The sequence below is a fragment of the Vulpes vulpes genome, chromosome 3, assembly GCF_048418805.1.
Source record: "Vulpes vulpes isolate BD-2025 chromosome 3, VulVul3, whole genome shotgun sequence".
Classification (NCBI taxonomy): domain Eukaryota; kingdom Metazoa; phylum Chordata; class Mammalia; order Carnivora; family Canidae; genus Vulpes; species Vulpes vulpes.
The window spans coordinates 149,686,206-149,706,711 of NC_132782.1; the positions used below are offsets into that span (position 1 = coordinate 149,686,206).

Sequence of the window (20,506 nt, forward strand, 5' to 3'; positions counted from 1 at the left end):
ATTCTATTGTTAATTAACTTAATGTTTTTATTAGTATCTGTGAGACCCATACGGGGAAACTGAAAGAGCAAATTCTATAAGGCTGTTGCTTGACTTTGCAGCAGTAAAGTGATATTGGGCACCCGTGCAAAAGAAGCCTCCTAAATCACAGGATTAACCGTAAATGGCATGTTCAGTAGGTACATATCCTAATTATCATAAAGTCAGTCTTACATGGCTTGCATATGAAGCGTATCAACTACTTCATCTGCAGCATTCCACTTAGCACTTAGGGTGGGATTGGGCAGTTCCCTTAGTCAATGTAAGCAGACCTTACAGTGGCTCGTATCCAGTTCTCCAGCTGAGCTGTTCTCTCAGGAATAACTCCCTATGTGTAAATTATAAATATTTGTGATTGTTCAACCGTGAGCTGCAGGTCCTGTATCAATGCAAACATTCTCTTCCACCCTGCAGCATTCAAAACCAAAGACAAGATCCCTAACTTAGTTGCTCACCCATTTTAGTAAAAGTTCTTCAGGGAACTGATGATAACAATCTACAAAATGAAATAACTCCTTCACATAAGAGCACCTGGTTTCAGTAGTTTTTTGGTTTTGCCTTCCTTCCATGGTAACCACCTTCTTGGTGACCAGAAGTCCTAGAGGTACTTTCTGTTATCCGAGCATAACATTTACCTTTGTGGGCAGAAAGTTTTTTAGGATATACTTGACCTAAATGAAACCATTAATTATATCTCACTAAGGTTTATGCAATCCTTCATCCAACAATAGAATACACATTCTTTTCAAGCTCACATGAAACATTCACCATTCCTGGCTATAAAATACACCTTAACGAAATTTAAAAACTAGAAGTCACACAAAGTGTGTTCTCAGACCCCAAAACACAAATTAGAAACAGAAAAACAGCAGGATAATCATAAATCATTTGAAGATTAAACAACACACTACCAAATAGCACACAAATCAAAGAATAAATCTCAAGAGAAATTTAAATAACTAAATTTTACTAAATGAAAATGAAAATATAACCAATAAAAAAAAAACTTGTGGATGCAACAAAAGCAGTGCTTAAAGGGAAATTTATAGCGTCAAATTAATACATTAGGAAAAAAAGGTCAAAATCAATAATCTAAGCTTCCATCTTAGAAAACTAGAAAAAGGAGATCAATTTAATTCTATATCAAGCACAAGAAAAGAAATAATAAAAATTAGAGCAGAAAGCAAGGAAATCTAACACAGGAAAAGAATAGTGAAAATCAACAAAAACAAAAGATCTTCGAAAAGATCAACAAAATTGACAAACCTCTAGCCATACTAAGATAAAAAGACAGTACACAAATTACTAGTATCAGAAACAAAGGGGGATCATCATGACAGAGCCCAAGGGCATTGAAAGAATAATAATGGAATACCTTAAATAACTGTATGCCCACAAATTTGATAATTTAGATGAAATGGGTTAATTCCTTGAAGGATACAAACCACCCAAACTTAGATAAGAAGAAATAGATAATCTGAATAAGCCTAGCTATACCTGTGAAAGAAACTGAATCAGTAATAATCCTTCCAAAAGTGAAAGCACCAAGGCCAGATGGTTTCACTGGTGAATCTACCAAACATTTAATAAAGGAATGATATCAATTCTGTACAATCTCTTCCAAAAAACAGAAGCAGATGGAACACTTCCTCCTTTATTCTATAAAGCCAGTCTTTCCCTAATACCAAAAGCAAATAAAGAGATTACAATAAAGGAAAATCACAGACTAAGATTTCTCACAGATGCAAAACCCTCAACAAAATATTAGCAAATCTAATCTAACAGTGAACAAAAAGAATTATAAACCATAATCAAGGAATTTCTTCCAGGTATGCAAAGGTTGGTTCAATATTTGAAAATCAGTTAATGTAATCCATCACATAAGCTACAGAAGAAAATTATATGATCATATCAATTGATGCAGAAAAAGCATTTGACATAATCCAACACCAATTCATTATCCGACTCTCACACACTAAGGATATAAGAGAACTTCTTCAACTTGATAAAGAATATCTGCAAAAAATCCACAGCTAATATCACACTTACTGGTGAGAAACTGGATGTTTTCCCTGCTAAGAATGGAACAAAGGCAAACATGTTCCCTCTCACCATTCCTATCAATATCAATATTCTCGGAGACCCAGCGTACAGTCAGACAAGAAAAGAGAATAAAATGGTGTACAAATTGAGAATAAAGAAAGAAAATTGTCTTTGTTCACGGATGACATAATTGTCTATGTAGAAAATCTCAAAGGATCAGCAACAACAATAAAAGCCTCCTGCAACTAATAATAAGTGGTGGTTATAGCAAGGTTGTGGGATACAAGTTAATATGGAAAAATCAATTGCTTTCCTACATAACAGCAGAAAACAATTGGAATTTGAAATTAAAAACACATTACACGTACAATAACACCTCCCAAAATTATATACTTAAGGATCAATCTAACAAATCTATACGCAGAAAACTATAAAGCTCTAATGAAAGAAATTAAAGATCTACTTACTGTATTTGATTTATCCTCCCCCGTTAAGGAAGATGAACACGATGCTGGAATAGGACAGGAACTAACCAGCTGAACATGTATCATATGTCAAATATCATGTGGGGCTCCTGGGTGGCTCAGTCAGTTAAGCCTTAGACTCATGATTTCGGCTCAGATCATGATCTCAGGGTTGTGAGATTGAGCCCCACATTGGCTCCACTCAATGTGTAGTGTGCTTGAGATTTTCTCTGTCTCTCCCTTGGTCCCTCCCCCAACCTGTGCACACACACAAATAAATAAATAAAATCTTTAAAAAGATATATTATGTAAAGTACTACCTTATATTATTACTTTTTTTTTTATAAAAACCCCTCTATATGGATATGACTATTACTGTTGTAGAGTTGAAGAAAATTAAATTCAGACAATAGTGGTGGGAGATAACAACAACCTTAGAATCAAATATTATGCAGCCATTAAAAATAATATTTCTTGAAAATATTTAACACGGTTATGTTGTGAGGTTAAGTAGAAGAAAAGTTCAAAGAGCGAGTTTCGAATATCTGAATACCGTATGAGACAAATTTTATTAAAAATTATAAAATTTTTAAAATAAACCAGAAGGTATTGCTCTATAATTCTGTGAACAATACATCAAAATATCACTATGTGCGTCAACTGGAATGCTCATACACTGCTGGTGAGAGTGTACTTAGTACAACCACACTGGGAGACTATTTCGAAATATCTATAAATTTGCACATATGCATGTTCTAAACTCCAGCAATCTCATTCCTAGGAACGTACCTGACAGATATATGTACTGTTCGTCCAAGGACGTATACGAGAATGTTTATAGCAATCCTACTTTTAAGAACCCAATGCTAGAAATAATTTAATAACCATACACAGCAGAAAGGATATGTAAGTTTGGGCATGTCCATACAATGGGAAACTATGAAACAATAACAGTGAATGGACCAGAGCTACATGCAACATGGATGAAACTTAGAAAGGTAGTTTTGAGCTAAAGGAAGTAGACACAAAGAAAATAATTCCATATATGAATTTCAAAAACAGACAAAAACTAAGCTCTGGTGTTACTAACTTGAGGATTTACTGCTTAGAAAGAGACAGGAGACATGTTTCTGGAGTGCTAGGTAATGTTCTGGTTCGTTAGCTTGGTCATAGTTATATGTGCATATTCACTTTGTGAAAATTCATTGAGTTGTACGAGTATGATTTTGCATTTTCTGCAGTATTCAACTCTTCAAATAAAGCTTTACTAAAAAATATTTATAGTAGTTATATTACATAGGAAATGAATTTTTATTTTTATAGCTTTCTGTATTTTCCATATTATTTATGATAAATAAGCATTCTCTTTTTTAACAGCTTCATTAAAGTGTAACTTATATAGATAATAACTCATTTTAAGAGTAGAGTTCAATGAAGTTTGGCAAATGTGTAAAGGTATTTACCCACCACCTTTCTCAAGACAGAAGACATTTTCCATCTCCCCAAAAGTTCCCTAACACCCTTTTGAGATAAATCCCTTTGCCCAGGTCTTTCAGGTCAGCTTTCTGTTACTACAGTTTTGCCTTTTCTAAAAATTGTACATAAATGTGATCATACAAAATGAAGCCTTCTGTGTCTCTCTTTTTTCAGCTGGAGTGATGTTTTTAAGATGGAGCCAAATTATTGTATGTATCAGTAGTTCTTGACCTTGCTATTGCTGAGTAGGATTTCATTGTGTAAATATAGCACAATTTATCTTTTCAGCAGCTAATGGCCATGTGGGTTGGTTTTTTTCTTTTTCTTTCTTATATTTTGTATAAGTGGCTAAGAGCATTTGTATACATTTCTCTTTCTCTTGGGTAAATAACTAGGAGTGGAATTTCTCAGCTTTATGATAAATATATTTTTAATTTTATAAGAAGCTGTAGCACCATTTCCCAAAATGGCAGTGCTATTTTGTATTTCCAGCAACAAGGTATGAGAGCTCCAATTGCTCCACCTCCTCACCAACACTTGGTATTACTGGCTAATTTTCATTTTATATCATCGTACCTCATTGTGGTTTTAATTTGCATTATCCTGATGACTAGTGACACCATTTGTATATCTTTTTGGAGAAGTATCTGATCAAATTATTCTATTTATTTTTTACTGGTTTGTTTGTATTTGCTGAGATGTCAGTTCTCTTGATATATTTTGGAATGCAAGTCCTTTGTCAGATGTATGTGACATATCTTTTCAGCTTCTTAATGATATCTTTCAATGAGCAAATGTTTTTCATTTGAGGAAGTTCAATTTATCACTTTTTAAATGATCTGTGCTATTTGTGCAATATTCCCTTAATAGAAGAAAATACATTCTATAAAAAGGAGCTGACAGTAACTGAAAGGTTAAAGAGAATTAACCAATCTAACTGAAAGCAATTCAAATATAGAGATTTAAACCATCTATCTCTATAGCTGAAATGGACTGGAGAATAATTAGCGTGAATACAAAAAAGGATGCACAGCCTGGCTCATAATGCATGACTTCAACAGTATTTGAGAAGGGATGGGGGGAAAGAAGATCAACCCCATAACAGAAGTTACTATTTTAAGATAGTCTAGTCTCAGTTTAGAGAAGTGAAGCCAACCATGCTTATCTTTGGTCAAAACTCCGTCAAAATAAAGTCCAAAGCAATAGGGAATTAGCTTCCAAAGAATTAAGAATACTAAAGGGTGGGGCGGCTGCATGGCTCCCATCACAGTTGGTCTGACTCTTAGTTTCAGTTCAAGCCCTGATCTCAGGATCCTGAAATCGAGCCCCCACATCCAGGTCTACACTCAGTGCAGTCCGCTAAGGATTCTCTCTTCCTTTCCCTCTGCCCCTCCCTCCCTCTCTCTCTCTCTCAAATAAAATCTTAATAAAAAAAAAAAATACTTCAAGGGAGAAGAATTCTTATGTGTTAAGAAACAGGTAGGAAAAATAATAGAAAGTGGAAGTTGGAGAATGGCTTAGCTGAAATATTAAGCCATATTTTGGATAAGAACAGAAAAGGATGTGTTTTTAAAATGAAAACAAATATTTAATTCCAGTACACAATCAACTTTGGATTATATGTGAAAATAAGCAAAAACACCTAACTACTGTTAGAGGGAGACAACTTTTGAGAATGGGGTTTTCTAACTATGTTGTATTTTTTAATACCCCATGTTAGTCAATAAGCCAACTTTCCACATCTCCACAAACATAACTGTGTCCTTCACTGCTATTAATCCATGTTGTAAAACTGAAAGAAATATAATTTCTATAACCATAGAACATTAGTAGGCTTTACAGATAAATTAAAAATAAAGGAGAGGTTAATCTAGTTTTCTAGTATTCCTACTATGTTCAAAAACACAATTTAATCACACACAAAACCAATTGCCCAAGTTTAAAGATAGACAAGGCTTAAGATGTGCTCCCCCTTGAAATTATAACTTCAATAAAAAAAAAAATTGAGGGTTCCTCCCTCCTCCAGCCAAGCAACTGCATGAGGATAATGTATTCATCTCTAGGAGAAAAATAAATTAATAGGCTTAATGCATATTGTAATGTTATTTCTATAGAAAAAGTAGAAGCTAAAAGAAAATGCATACAAACTCAATATTTGATATTTTCAATATAATTGTGATTCAGATAGGGAATGCATTTTTAATGTTGCCTTTTCAACATATTGAGTTGTTGTGTTTTTTTTTTTTTTAAGACAGAAAAGCTTTCCTAAATTAGATTTTCTTTTAATTCTCCAGGATACTAAGAAAACAAGGGAACAGCTTGCCTTCGATAAGAATCTTTCTTTTAAATGTGACAGAGAGAGATCCAATTTTCCTAGCTAACCGGATTAGAGTAATCCTAAATAATTTAGCCTCCATTTACGGTTTGGGCAAGTTCATTACATGTGAACTCCCAGCATCTCCTCTCTTTAAACTCTTTTTGATCAATTAATGCACACTTTTAAGTAGGAAATGTACAAAATCTCCATAGACTATTGCTCCAAGTATTTTTCCTTATTATTTTATTCATGTCTTTATGCTAAGAAGGAGAATGAAGATTTGCTGAAGCCTGGGATATAAACTCAGAAGTGAGTCAGTGTCTTCCTAGACATAAGACCCTCACTAGAATGAAATCTTCTTGAGGGTGAGAATTTTGTCTTGTTCGTTGCTATAACCCCAGTTCTAAGAACAGGACCAAAGACACAGTGGGCATGTTCGATCCAAGTGTTACCACCGTCTGCCTGCTATATACTAGGGGAATATTAAACACTTTAATACATTATTTAGCACATTAACAGCTGCAAAAATATGAAGAAATCTGTATTACTCCTTTTCTCAGATGAAAAACTGATTCTCAAAGCAAGAGGTAACTTACCCCAAATCTCTCAACTGTTAAAGTAATGTTAACTCACCCAAACCCAGACCATATGAACTCCCAAGCATGGTGCTGATATCTGTTTTATATAAACCAAATACAAATTCAACTAGATCTCAAGACATATTTTATTGATCCTTCTCTCCATACCCACCATATTCCCGGCTCCTTACTCTTTTTTTTTTTTTTTAATTATGATAGTCACAGAGAGAGAGAGAGAGAGGCAGAGACATAGGCAGAGGGAGAAGCAGGCTCCATGCACCGGGAGCCTGATGTGGGATTCGATCCTGGGTCTCCAGGATCGCGCCCTGGGCCAAAGGCAGGCGCCAAACCGCTGCGCCACCCAGGGATCCCCCGGCTCCTTACTCTTTGACTGTCTCGCCACATAACAACAATTTTTCTAATATTATTTTATAGAAAGAGAACAGAATGGTAATTCAGATTTGCCCCTAGTGCTGTTGACTGATTTTTTTTTTTATTATTGATAGCTTAGTGATCTCTTTCAGATTCACAACTTCCTATCACTAGATTAATGATCAGAATTTTTGTCAAATTGGGAAATCTTACATGGTAGAGTACAAAAAAGTGACCATAAGTTCCCACCTCAAGGTAAAAATGCCTGTCTCCCCACTTCTTGAATCTGGGCTGGCCTTGTGACTTCCTTTGATTAATGGAAGTGACATTGTGTGAGTGACGCGAGCCCAGACCTTAAGAGACCTGGCTCATGCTCTCACTCGGGAAACAAACCAACCTTGGCTTTGTGGAGGATCAATACTGTTAGGGGGAGAGGAAAAAGCACTAGCCACCACAGCTGAGATCCCAGCCTTAAGTTCATGTCCAGCAAGCACCACATGGAATAAGATAAGCCATCTTAGAAGAGCCCAGGCCAAATCACTAATAACAGAGTAATGATTTTTGTTTTAAGCCAATAAGTTTGGGAAAGTTTGATATATGAGAGTAAATAGCCAGTACAGCTCTCTAAAGTTTCTTCTGTATATGGTTACTATAAGCACCATTTGTGGAAATACTACACATGTGTCCCACAAATACAGAGTTCTGACAAAGTCTTTTTCACACAATTTCCCTCCCCCCCAAAAAAAGCAAAAATGTGATTAACTTACATGCTGTATTATTTAGTACATTCCTGACAGGTAGGATTATAGATAGAAACCAAATGCTCCAATTACAGTTTTACATATCTGATGATTAGAACAATTTTCTACAGACATCTGAGTGGCTCAGCGGTTGAGCGTCTGCCTTTGGCTCAGGGCGTGACCCCGGGGTCCTGGGATCAAGTCCCACATCAGGCTCCCTGTAAGGCACCTGTTTCTCCCTCTGCCTGTGTCTCTGCCTCTTCTCTGTGTCTCTCATGAATAAATAAATATGATCTTTAAAAAAAAAAGTTTTCTAGACTAGCTTCTGGCTCCATGTATTTCAAGCCTTGTTTCTCCACTACACACGTACATCAGATGCTAGGCCCCTTAAGACATGTTCATATTGTTTTGGTCACATACCTGTGAGTCATATCAACCAGGTTGGCAGAATGGACAATAGGAATATTCCTGGAAGCTATTCCTATCCTAGAAGGAGGAAGTACTAACTTAAATCTATGCGAAGTGATGATGGGAATCACATAAATATATTTCACTAAACTAAAACAAACATCGGGACACCTGCACCCCGATGTTTCTATCAGCAATGGCCATAATAGCCAAACTGTGGAAGGAGCCTCGGTGTCCATCGAAAGATGATGGATAAAGAAGATGTGGTTTATGTATACAATGGAATATTACTCAGCAATTAGAAACGACAAATACCCACCATTTGCTTCCACGTGGATGGAACTGGAGGGTATTATGCTGAGTGAAATAAGTCAATCGAAGAAGGACAAACAGTGTATGTTCTCATTCATTTGGGGAATATGAATAATAGTGAAAGGGAATATAAAGGAAGGGAAAAGAAATGTTGGGAAATATCAGGAAGGGAGACAGAACATAAAGACTCCTAACTCGGGGAAACGAACTGGGGGTGGTGGAAGGGGAGGAGGGCGGGTGTTGGAGGGGAATGGGTGACGGGCACTGAGGTGGACACTTGACGGGATGAGCACTGGGTGTTTTTCTGTATGTTGGTAAATTGAACACCAATAAAAATTAATTTAAAAAAAAGGATTAAAGAAAAAAAATAAAACAAAATGTATTCTCCACTCAAGTTTTCTTTCTTTTTTTTTTTTAAGGATTTTATTTATTTATCTGAGAGTGAGAGCAAGCACAAGTGGGGTTAGGGGCAGAGGAAAAGGAAGAAGCAGCAGCAGCAGACACCCCACGCTGAGCAGGGATCCCGATGCGGGGATGCGGGGCTTGATCCCAGGGCCCTGAGATCATGACCTGAGCTGAAAGCAGATGCTTAACTGACTGAGCCACCCAGGCGCCCCTCCATTCAAATTTTCTTAGGTAGATCTCAAGCAATGTCTGAGGTCTCTCCAAAACCACCCAAAGGAAGGAGGAATTTAATGGAAGTCAGGGCAGGAAGAAACAGCAGACTTAACTGATTTAGTTAAGTAGCTTGCACGAATTTTACAAAAGAATATGGCTGTGTGTACATATTAGTAGGGTCTCTATCAAAGCCTTGGTGTGACCTCCATCTGTAAGGGAGCCTGAAGCCTGAAGTCAGGTGGACCCACATCCAATCTGCCCCCTTCTTCTTGCCTTCCTTCCTGTTCGCTAATCTCGAACGTAGCAGACAATTACCCACTGCCTAATTCAGGCCCCTTAGGAACCTTACTTTTCTGACCTAAGCACTTTTACAATAAAAAAGTTATAAATATATAACTAATATATAAATAAATAAATATAAATATATATATAAATATATAAATATATAAATATATAGTTATAAATATATAACTAATATATAAATATATAACTATATACTATATTATATATAACTATAATATATAACTATAACTATATATAACTATAAAAGTTATAAATATATAAATATATATATTTATATTATAAATATAAAAGTTATTATCTTTTCTGGTGGCTTGCACCACCATGAAATCCAAGTTTTGGAAGCAAAGAGAAAAACAGTATGTATGTGACCAATCCAAAACTTGGATTTCATGGTGGTGCAAGCCACCAGAAAAGATAATTGCTTCAGTGTGATAATGGTGACTGACAATTTCATCTCTAAACTATTTATCAGTTCACACTCCATGTATCAGGAATCAAGAGAACATGACACCTCTGTCAGTAAAACAAAAGAATCTCGTGACAGCATTTCAATTGAATTTTTCACCTGGCACTCACCACATTAGCACTCCGTTAAAATAACTCCATTCACTATTCCAAAACAAGAAAAAAGCAAAACACAAAAATGGATGCTCTAGACAATGTAAATGAAATTATATACATATATTAAAAAAGCTAATACCTCACCAGGTCCCAGGTTTTTGCTGCCTTCAAAATAACTTGTCTTGGTTTATTATAACTTTTTTAGTGTTTCTGACAATAAGTCAATCCCAGGTCATTCTTTTATACGAGTGAGTTATTCTTTTCAGCAGAGAATGACTATTGTGCAGAACAGTAAGCAAAATATGTCAATCTCAAAGTTCAACTGAAAGTGTCTCTCATTTACTTCTAAACCTAAATTCTAGGTAAACCTTCAGTTGGCTTAATTGCCACTCTCATATTTTAAGGTCAGATTTCTGATGGTTTGGGTAACTTCTCCAAAGTTGTCTAAATCGTAGGCCATCCCTGGTCTCCAAGATTCCCTCCTTTTTTATTTCCAAAAACATTTCTTAGCCTTCAGGTGACAGTGGAGTGTGGTGGTCAAAGTCTGAGGCCAGACTAGGGAGTGTTTCCATTTTGGTTCTGCCATGACTGGTGGTAGGATTTAGGCAAATTGCTCAAATCCTCTGAGCTTGTTTTCTAGTTTATAAATTGCAGATAATAACACTGTGTTTTATATAGAGTAATTGTGTGGATTAAATGAGCTGATATACATAACTTAGCACATTGACTGGCAAGAAAGTATAATCCCTTCCCATTATTTTTTCCTATTTGTATTTCTCATTATAATTGTCACTTTGCTCTGAGAAAGAGCACTGGAGAGGGGCATAATGAGAACGGAAAAACATTCAGCCTGTCCGAGGACTGATCCCAGCTTCTTATTTCAACCAGCTGGGCTGGGTCACTCCAAGACAAGTGCTTTCTATCACTCTACCACTTTAGTTTGAAAGACATGGCCTCTGTCTCTGCAGCTCTTCACATATATCTTCTTCCAAATATATGCTCTTCTAAAAGAATAAGTGCAAAGGCAAAAAATAAATTTAGCCCATCAAGCTGTATTGAAAATGCTATATCAATTTTTTAAGAAAGAAAAATACAAAAACTTTCAAAATAGAGATCTGAAGATAGTTCTCATAAAAAAAAAAAAATGTGTTCTGGTAAAAGCCCTAATAAGTCTGAATAATGCCCTTCATACACTAGACAACTTCATCATCAAAAATTTACTGAATGCCTACTCAATGCCAAACACTCGTGGATTCTGGAAATACAAAAAGGTGAATGACAAGGCACCTGTTCCACAGGAACACGCTGTCCAACTGGGGACACAGGGCAACACATGAAAAGGCACCCTAAAGTCTAGAAAATATGGAATCAACTAGACAGACACAAAGTGCCTCAGCAGAGGAGAAGATAAAGCAGCTGCAGGGCCACCACTATAATTTCTACACAACATTGTGTATAAAACATGAAGACTTGAAACCTCAGACTTTGAAAGTATCCATAGTGACTACTTACGAGGCCAACATCAGCACAGGGATCTTTGGCTCCTCGGAGGCGTCGTGGGTCTTAGTCACTCCTGCTGTCCCCACGAGCCTACCTCATCCCAGTGCTGATTCAGATGGCCAGACTCTGGTCTCTGAATGGGATCACAGCGGAACACTCATGGGGGTAAAAGTCACACACTTGCACGATCTGGCCCTTCACTTCTCTTTCTCCTTAGATGCGGTCATCGCAGTAAGAAGAGGAAAAGACTGGCTAGCTGTCCCTCAATCTCTGCCGTTCTGGACTCTCTCACTTCTAGGAGTGTGGGGAAGTAAGGCTAAGCTTAGAACCTGACTGCCCCAGCAGAAAGCTTGGTCCTTCTGTCCCTTCCTCTCTTTATCTGCTCTCCTTCTCTTCTGCAAGGGGACTCACCGGCAGCCCAGGCAGGTCCAGGGAGGGCACATGACGGCACTGGGATAGAACACCTGTCTCCAGCTGTCCTTATGTCTCACACCTTGGCACTGGTTAATGGAATTTTCACGACTTGTGAGAATGGTGAGATCCAAGTGTGGCTTGGATATTGGGGTAGAAATGGTCAGAACAAGTCTTTTGGCCTTCTTGGCTTCCAGACCTTCTAAGCCATCCCAGGATATGTAGATTGGAGATTTCCTGTGGATTCCTGGTTAGTTCTCTCTTGTCCTGCTTTGGAGCTTGGGAGTGACATCCTAGCAGGTGTTATGGTGTGATGTCACTGTGCTGTATTGGTCAGTTTATCTGACACATATGCTCTCTTTGAAGATTCCTCAGGAAAAGATGACCAAGACAGGAAAGAATTTGAACATTTATGAATCCTCTGGCCAAAAGCCATCCAAATATCATATTGACATCAATTCTTAACAGCACTCATTCCTTTATTTTGAATAGCTCTGCCTAGAAGGCATAAGAACAAGTAAATAGGAATACTATTCTCTGTCATAAATACGTCTTTTCTTTGAGTTTTCAAAACAGGAGCAAGTAGTTGGGGGGCAGAGTTGAACTCCCAGTCTCTCTGAATAGGAGGAGCACAGAAGCCAAAAGACAGATGCCTTTTTATTTCTAATGATTACATTCTGGCCAGTCACACAGGAATTTCTTCACCTTCAATTTTAGCAACAAAAATAGCTATATTCCCCTGAAAGATCATGTTCACTTTAATATGCAAGATAAAAAAAGAGAAAAAAAGTGGTGGCCGTTAATTCTAGTCAGGTGCATTTAGGACAGGAGAAAGAAAAATAGGAAGCAGGGGCAGGTTGGTGGCAGTAGATCAAGTCTAGCCCCTTCCTAGCTGGCCCTGGGGGTGGTTTCTGAACCTAATTTTGGCTGTCCTCACAATCTTTAGAATGTGAGGAATTTAACATCTCTTGTGCTCAGTTTCTGGCCTGCATTGAAAATTTAAGACAATAGGAAAAGTCTCACTTAACAACCTATTAAATTTGTACACCCGCTCCAAATTCTGGAAAATGTCAGTAAAACCAGCAATATCTAAGATAAACTCTGGAAATGCCAAAATAATCAATGAAATATCATAATCATTAAAGTTTCCTTCACAGTTGGAAAATTATCAAACCTCTTTGCCACAAGCAGCTCTGATTTTATTCTCAAAGGTCTCTATTAAAAATATGTATATAGAATATATTTATAGCTGTGCATCACACTCAGAGGACGTGCCAAATAGATATGCCTACCCAGAAAAATGGTAATATTCACAAGTCAGTTATTGACTTTCCCTTTAAACTCTCTAGGCTGGCTATTTGTCATTTGGCTCACAGCTTTCTGGAATCTCCTCTGTATGGCAGGATGGCTGGGAGCCTGTAAACCACATCTCACAGACTTCCTTGCCAGCTGCTTTCTAGTGGGTCCTGCCAATGGGAGGCACTGTTACAGGCTTGATTTTTTTTTTTTCCCAAGGAGAGGGGCAGGGCACCTGCAGGCTGTGGAGTCAGGCAGTGTAATTGCTCAGCAAAGGCAGATTGTGCTCCATTTGCCCCAGCAGAGCAGTGTTCATGAGCTCTGGCTCCAGAAGCAGTGGCTGCTACAGCCTCTGAAGCAAGAGACCGTGGGCCCCTGGGTTCCTGCAGCATAGAGACTGTGGGCTCCTAACTGCCAGCACAGGGTGGTGATCATCGGAACAGCAGTGAGCAGTGGTCGGACCCCACCTGACTCCTCAGCACAGCAATCCTGGGCTCTGGGCAACCCCATTTCCTCTGCTGCTTCTACAGCCACACAGGTGGTGGGTGGGTAACCTCACCTTTCCCTCCTCACTCCTTCAGTCTTTCCAACTATTTCAAAACCAATTTTTATGTTTTCCTAGTCCATTCATCCTGAATGAACACTTAATAGCACACCACTGTCTCTCTTCATATCAATGAATCAAAAGAAAACACAAGGATGTATTTTTGTTAATTTTTCATATAGGTATATATGTAATGTGATGAATGATGAAAATCATACGATTTAAAAATAAGAGGGCAGGATTAGTACATCTCTAAAGTGAAAAACGTTAGAAAGCTAGAGAATGCAGGTTGAATATGATAGAACACATACATTCAACCTTGAACTACCTCATCTAAGGTATAAAACCACAAAGACAAAGAAAGAGGAAGAGGGAATGAGACAACGAGGACAATAGATGAATATGAAAACGCCACTTTGTAAGACGGAAATGTCATGGCTAGTGGAATCTGGCTAACAGCACTCAGAAAGCTGAATCCAAAGATTCAAGCAACAAATCATCAGAAAGTCTCAGTAATATATAAATATATGTAATATCAGAAATCCATGTAGCTTCAGACTGAAAAACTGTAATAGCAAATCAACAGAAATTAAAGTAACACTTTAAATTCTAAGAGAAAGTTATTTCTAACCTAAAACTCTACCTTCAGCTCTACTTTAATCAAAAGTAAATGTAGAATTAAAATATTCTCAACATGTAAGATCTCCAAAAATTTTATCTTGTATGCAGCCTTTGTAAACACACACACACACACACACACACACACACACACAAAATCCTAGATGTGCTCCATCAAGACAAAGAAATCGACCAAGAAAGAGGAAGACAAAATCTAAGAAAAAATTCAATTCAGGAGGAAAGAAAAAAGAAAGGCAATTCCTAGCAATGACTGCCTAGAATATCAGCTAGAGTCCTTGGCCTAGAAAGCAAAGAATCTTGATTGGCATAGGAAGATAATGGGCTCAGGAAAGGCAAAGAAAGAGAGAGAGAGAGAGAGAGGCAGAAAGAAAGAGAGGGAAAGGAGGGAGGGATGGAAGGAAGGAGGGGGGAAGGAAAATGACTGAAGAAAAGGAAGGAAGGAAGAAAGAAAGGGGGAAAGAACGGGAAGGAAGAAAGACAAGGAAGGAAGGAAAGATGGAAGAAAGGAAGGGAGAAAGGAACCTAGAAATTATATGTTCAAAGGCATGAGATTAATTGCTGCTTCTCCCTCTGCCCATGTCTCTGTCTCTGTCTCCCTCTCTCTCTGTGTGCGTCTCTCATGAATAAATAAATAAAATCTTAAAAAAAAAAGCTGTTTTATAGTCTGTGAAAAAGTTTGGGGCTAAAATAGTCATAGGGACCTAGATAACCAAACAACATAACAAAAATTTGTGAAAAGAGGATAAATGTAATCAGAGTGTAATACAGATATAAACTATAAATACTGATGTATCAGGAAAACATGATATAACTCTAATGGGAGAATGGGAGGAAAAACAAGTGTATGCATCAACATTAGGGCTAAGGAGGCTTTGCAAAAGAGATAATCATAAACTTCCAGTGAAGGAAGCTAATAGATAATTTGTAAAATTAAAAACAAAAATACTAAACTATCAATAAAGTATAGCATGAGAAACTGGGATGTAAATACCAGATTAAGCAGCTAAAAAAAGATCAAAAATAAAAGTTTGCTTGAGGAGAATGAGAAGGGGCTAGGGGTTTGCTTCTATTTGTTTGCTTGTTTGTTTGTCTTAAGCTTTTACTATTTGGATTTTAAATTTAAGTACAAGTATTACTCTGAGAATATAACTAAATTTTTTAAAATTAAGTAAAAGATAAGGCGTTTGGGTAATGTCATATGCATGCAGTACTCTAAACAACAATAAATTGGAACATATGAAAATCAAGCTATATTTTCCTTAATGAAATTAAAGATTAACATATTCCTTGCCATCTTTATGCACTACTAATGTACTTTGTGATTTTTCACCACGTGCAAAAATAAACTTCACTCAACATCAGGTAACACTTCCACAAATTATGAATCAACTGGATGTCAATTTAGTTTGGTTACTAAAAAATTCTGTAAGGTCCTGTTCTGATTATTATTACTACATAATGAATCATCCCAAAACACAGTAGTTTAAAGCAATGGTAATATTATTATTTCCCTCAGTTTTGGGGTTCTTGCTTGAGGTCTTTCATGCGGTCACATCCGGATAACCCAGGTGGCTGAAGTCAGAGAAACCCCAAAGGCTCCCTCACACACAGGTGTGCTGTTGATGCTGGCTGCTGTCTGTCTGGGACCTCACCTGAGGCCGTCAGCCAAAACACCTGTTCACAGCCTTCCCATGTAGTCAGGCTTCCCCACAGCACGGCAGTTGGGTTTTAATGATGAACATCCCAAGTGGACAGGCAGGAGCTTTATTATCTTTAATGACCTAGCCTCAGAATTCATAGAGAATTATTTCCTCAATAGTCCCAATCCCCTCAGAATCCAAAGAAAAGGAAAATAGACTGCCACTTCTCAACAAGAGGAGTGCCAATGTCACAGTGTAAGTACAGCATGTGGGAAAGGGGATTTTTTTTTTACAGCTATTTTAGAATAATTTACCATAGGTCTCTTGTTCCAATATAGAAAAATCTACATTCACATGATGTTGAACGATGAGTAACTATCTTCAAAAAGAGACATGCTTACACCATCAGATTTTTCACTGGGACATGTATGCTTTGGGGATAAGAATAATTTTTAGGAAATAATCTTCAGAACCCAAGTTTCACATGTACTCTTTCCAAAATTTGACTGCCTAAGGATATTCATGCCAGTTGTTCCTTTTAAAAGAGAGGCATGCCTATCATCCATTTTACCATCTTACTAATGGTACATTGACCCTAAGTGTAAAAATCTCCAGAGCTGCAAACAATAGGACAATTAAAAATATCAGTGTTGGTATTGAGAAAATAAATGACTAATAACTGAGTCATAAAATCTGGAATCAGTTTCGATTCTTTGCCTTTAACAAAATTGAAAGTAGACCTAATTAAGATGACAGCTGGTAGATCATTAAAAATAATTTTTGATGATAGATAACTATGTGATTTTGGCATATAACTTGGAAGGAGTTCAAATATTTGAGTGACATTGCTAAAACAAAACTCTCTCCATTCTCATCTACTTATTTATGGGAGTATGTTTTCTCAGATCTTACATCCATAAAAACAAAAATAGAAGAGATTGATGCTGAGCTTTGTCTCATCTAGGAATAAGTAATATGCATTCACAGATACATACATTTATTGAACAAAAAATAGCCCAACTATTTGAATAATGGATACATTTTTAATAAATTTTATCTTTATGTTTATCTAAATGTACAATTATTTATGTTGTTTAGGTTAATTTTGTATTGACTTGTGTAATGAAAATCAATTCAGAAGAAATTTTAACACAATCTTATAGTTACAAATTTTTAATTACTTTTCAATCTACATATCTTTTTTATGGCAGGAAAAGTGATTACTAAAAGACTTTCAGGCAGAAAAAATTTATTAAACTAGGATGAAATTTTATTGGAAAAGTGCTATAGAAATAGCAGTTCGGAGGGGAAAAAATAAATGAAGAATTTCTGACTGTTAAAATGAGTTTGTTCATGTATTTTTATATGGATTATGGCAGGAATCAAATGGATACATCTCAAAAACTAATGAAATTTTTATGTTAATGTTCACAATTTTCTGTAAACTATATATTTTACAACTAGTTAAGCTTATGATGAGAAATTTTAGAGGTCAACAAAAATTTGTGAGATGGGATGTAAGTTTCAAAATTGACTTGAGACCATCAATTTAGAATCTTAAAATACCCTCCAAAATAATATGAAACCTGAGTGAGCCTAATTTAACAGCAAGTATTTTGCATAGAGTTATTTTTGTTGTTAGCCGAAAGAAGGAGCCTCTGAACATTTTCATATCCTGTTCAACTATACAGTTGTTTTTACTGTACATTATGTGTGTAACTGTGAGGCAAGTCCACAGCACAACAAAAGAAGAGAATCTTGTGTTATTAAACATGGTATGAGGGAACCCTGGGTGGCGCAGCAGTTTGGCGCCTGCCTTTGGCCCAGGGCGCGATCCTGAAGAGCCGGGATTGAATCCCACGTCGAGCTCCCGGTGCATGGAGCCTGCTTCTCCCTCTGCCTGTGTCTCTGCGTCTCTCTCTCTCTCTGTGACTATCATAAATAAATAAAAATTTAAAAAAAAAAGAATTATTAAAAAAATAAAAAATAAAATAAACATGGTAAGAAATTAGTATGGTTGAACTATGTCCAAGACTAATTAATTAGAGCTGAGATTTCTGGTTTTACCTAGAACCATTTTTTTTTTACATACATGAAGGAACATACCTAGAAATTAAAAATCTACATTGTTACATTTTTGGGGAGTGTGGAGTATATTGAAATACAGAAAGAAATGCTTGTTCATTTCTTTTGAAGATTACTGGTGACATGTACTGAATACAAGATGTGGAAATCCAGATACATGCTCTTTGCTCTTTTTTTCAGTGCCTCAGTGCCCACCAATAACAAGTTTGAAATAATCTTAATGGTATCATACATCCCAAGGCTCATGATGGTTCCTGGCACAGTGTAGATGTTCAATATCTGTTTGTTGAATTATTGAGTGAATGAAAGAACTGGGATTCATTCATTTAATGAGGTGGTCAGCAAGCCTTTTCCAATTTCAGAAAATTTTTATTGAAGTGCAAATTTACATTTGAGTTATATCATATGAGCGGTGGTTCCCAAAAGTCAGCCCATAATCTGACTGCATCAGTGTCACCCAGAGGATGTGTTATAAATTTAACTTCCTGTACCCATACCCCATATTACTAAATTACATACTTGAGGGGGGCGAGGTATGGGATTCTTCATGTTTAATAGGCTCCCCAGTTGATTGTCATACACATCATTGACAGGATGCAGGAGAATCAGTTTTGGAAACAAGAAAAAACAGGGTAGATTCATTCGGAGAATGAGAAGGCAGAAAATGTAGGCAGTCTTAGGGGAAAAAAATAGTCTGGTCAGGGCACCAGTGCTAGAAATGAAACATCTGTCACTGTGTTCAAAGTTCAAATTTGAGAGAGAAGGTGGCAGGTCTATCTTGGGTCATGTTGGTATCCCATTTAGGATGGGGTCGGACAGGACCATGATTAGGAAGTAGTTCCACTAGGCCACATTTAGTAGAGAAGAGGGTTTCTCATAAACATAAATCACAATGCTGCCAGAAATCAGAAAAGTTGTTTAGCCAAAAAAATTTACAAATACTGTACACAATGCGATGAGATACCTCCTAAAATAACATGTACCACGTCAACAGAGAGCCAAACACTGGATTATTACTCAACCTGAACATTATAGAAAAGAATTCCTATTATCGAGAGCAAGTGGATAACCTTGAAATTTTTCTCCCGTTCTGAGTCTGTGGCTCTGTATTACTAATTGAATTCTAAAGTCATCTAGCTCATTTTTTAAAAATTAGTCAAGCACTGTTTAAAACCCTCTAGAAAAACTAAAGAATTGACCACATTTGTAACTTGATGCTACATATTTTAAATTGTGTCTAATGAGAGAATACTAGATAACATCAATCGTAGGGAAGAGTAATCAATAATCATCTGCTCAGCTCCTGGCTCCTTTAGCCATCCTGACCTCTTCCACTCATCATGTGTCCACTGTTCTATAAAGAAAAACCTCAATCACCTCATCCTCTAGCATTGTCAGATGAAGAAATTGTCAAGGAACTATGTGTTCATTCCCATTGGCTTTGGCTTTTGTCCTATCTTATTTTTTGGTTAAAATTTTTTTGGGCTGGGGTGCCTGGGTGGCTCTCAGTTAAGGGTCCATCTCTTGGTCTCAGCTCAGATCTTGATCTCAGGGTCGTGATTCAAGCCCCATGTGGACTCCATGCTGGGTATGGAGTGAGTGAGTGAGTGAGTAAATAAATAAATAAATAAATAAATAAATAAATATTTTTGGCCTAATTTTTGGCTGTGCAAATCTAATGTCCCCTTTTTCCTCTTAACTCTACAGATTTAAGGTTCATATTTGCCAATTTCTTTGGCTCACAGAATCCTCATAGTCTTGAATAAGAATTGACTATATCTCATCATTCTAGAACCTAATTAATAACTCCCTTTCTCCAGCTTTGTTCATGTTGGTTGGATTATCATAGAATCAGGTAAGTTGAAATATGTTCATAAATCTGTTACGTGGCTGAATATAAAAATGCTCCCTGCTTAGTCAGCAAGTAAACATTGACAAAATATCCAAATAATTAAATAACTGCAAACCCACATCATTTTTCAGGAATTTAAATGTATATGTGTTCAGCTTTTCTGACTCATGTCATTATTCTTTCAGTGATAGAATGGACATGGTACACTGCTCTGTGAAGAATACCTCATTACCTTTCACAGTTCTCTGAATTTCATAGTGTTGCCTAAAAATATATTTTCACTAGAAGAACCTAGAAAAACAGCACTC

General features: G+C 36.8%; 1 long non-coding RNA gene across 2 annotated transcripts in view; it reads right to left on the bottom strand.

Moving 5' to 3' along the window:
- The window catches only part of LOC112934603 (uncharacterized), a 76,426-nt gene that overhangs the window by 25,909 nt on the left and 30,011 nt on the right, over positions 1-20,506 (bottom strand). The window contains exon 4 of one of the 2 annotated variants that reach the window (XR_012000823.1): positions 16,266-18,193. The exons of the other annotated variant lie outside the window; for it this stretch is intronic. This is a non-coding gene — a long non-coding RNA (uncharacterized lncRNA). Of the gene's footprint in view, positions 1-16,265; positions 18,194-20,506 lie in introns of those variants that run through there. 2 annotated transcript variants of the gene reach the window in all.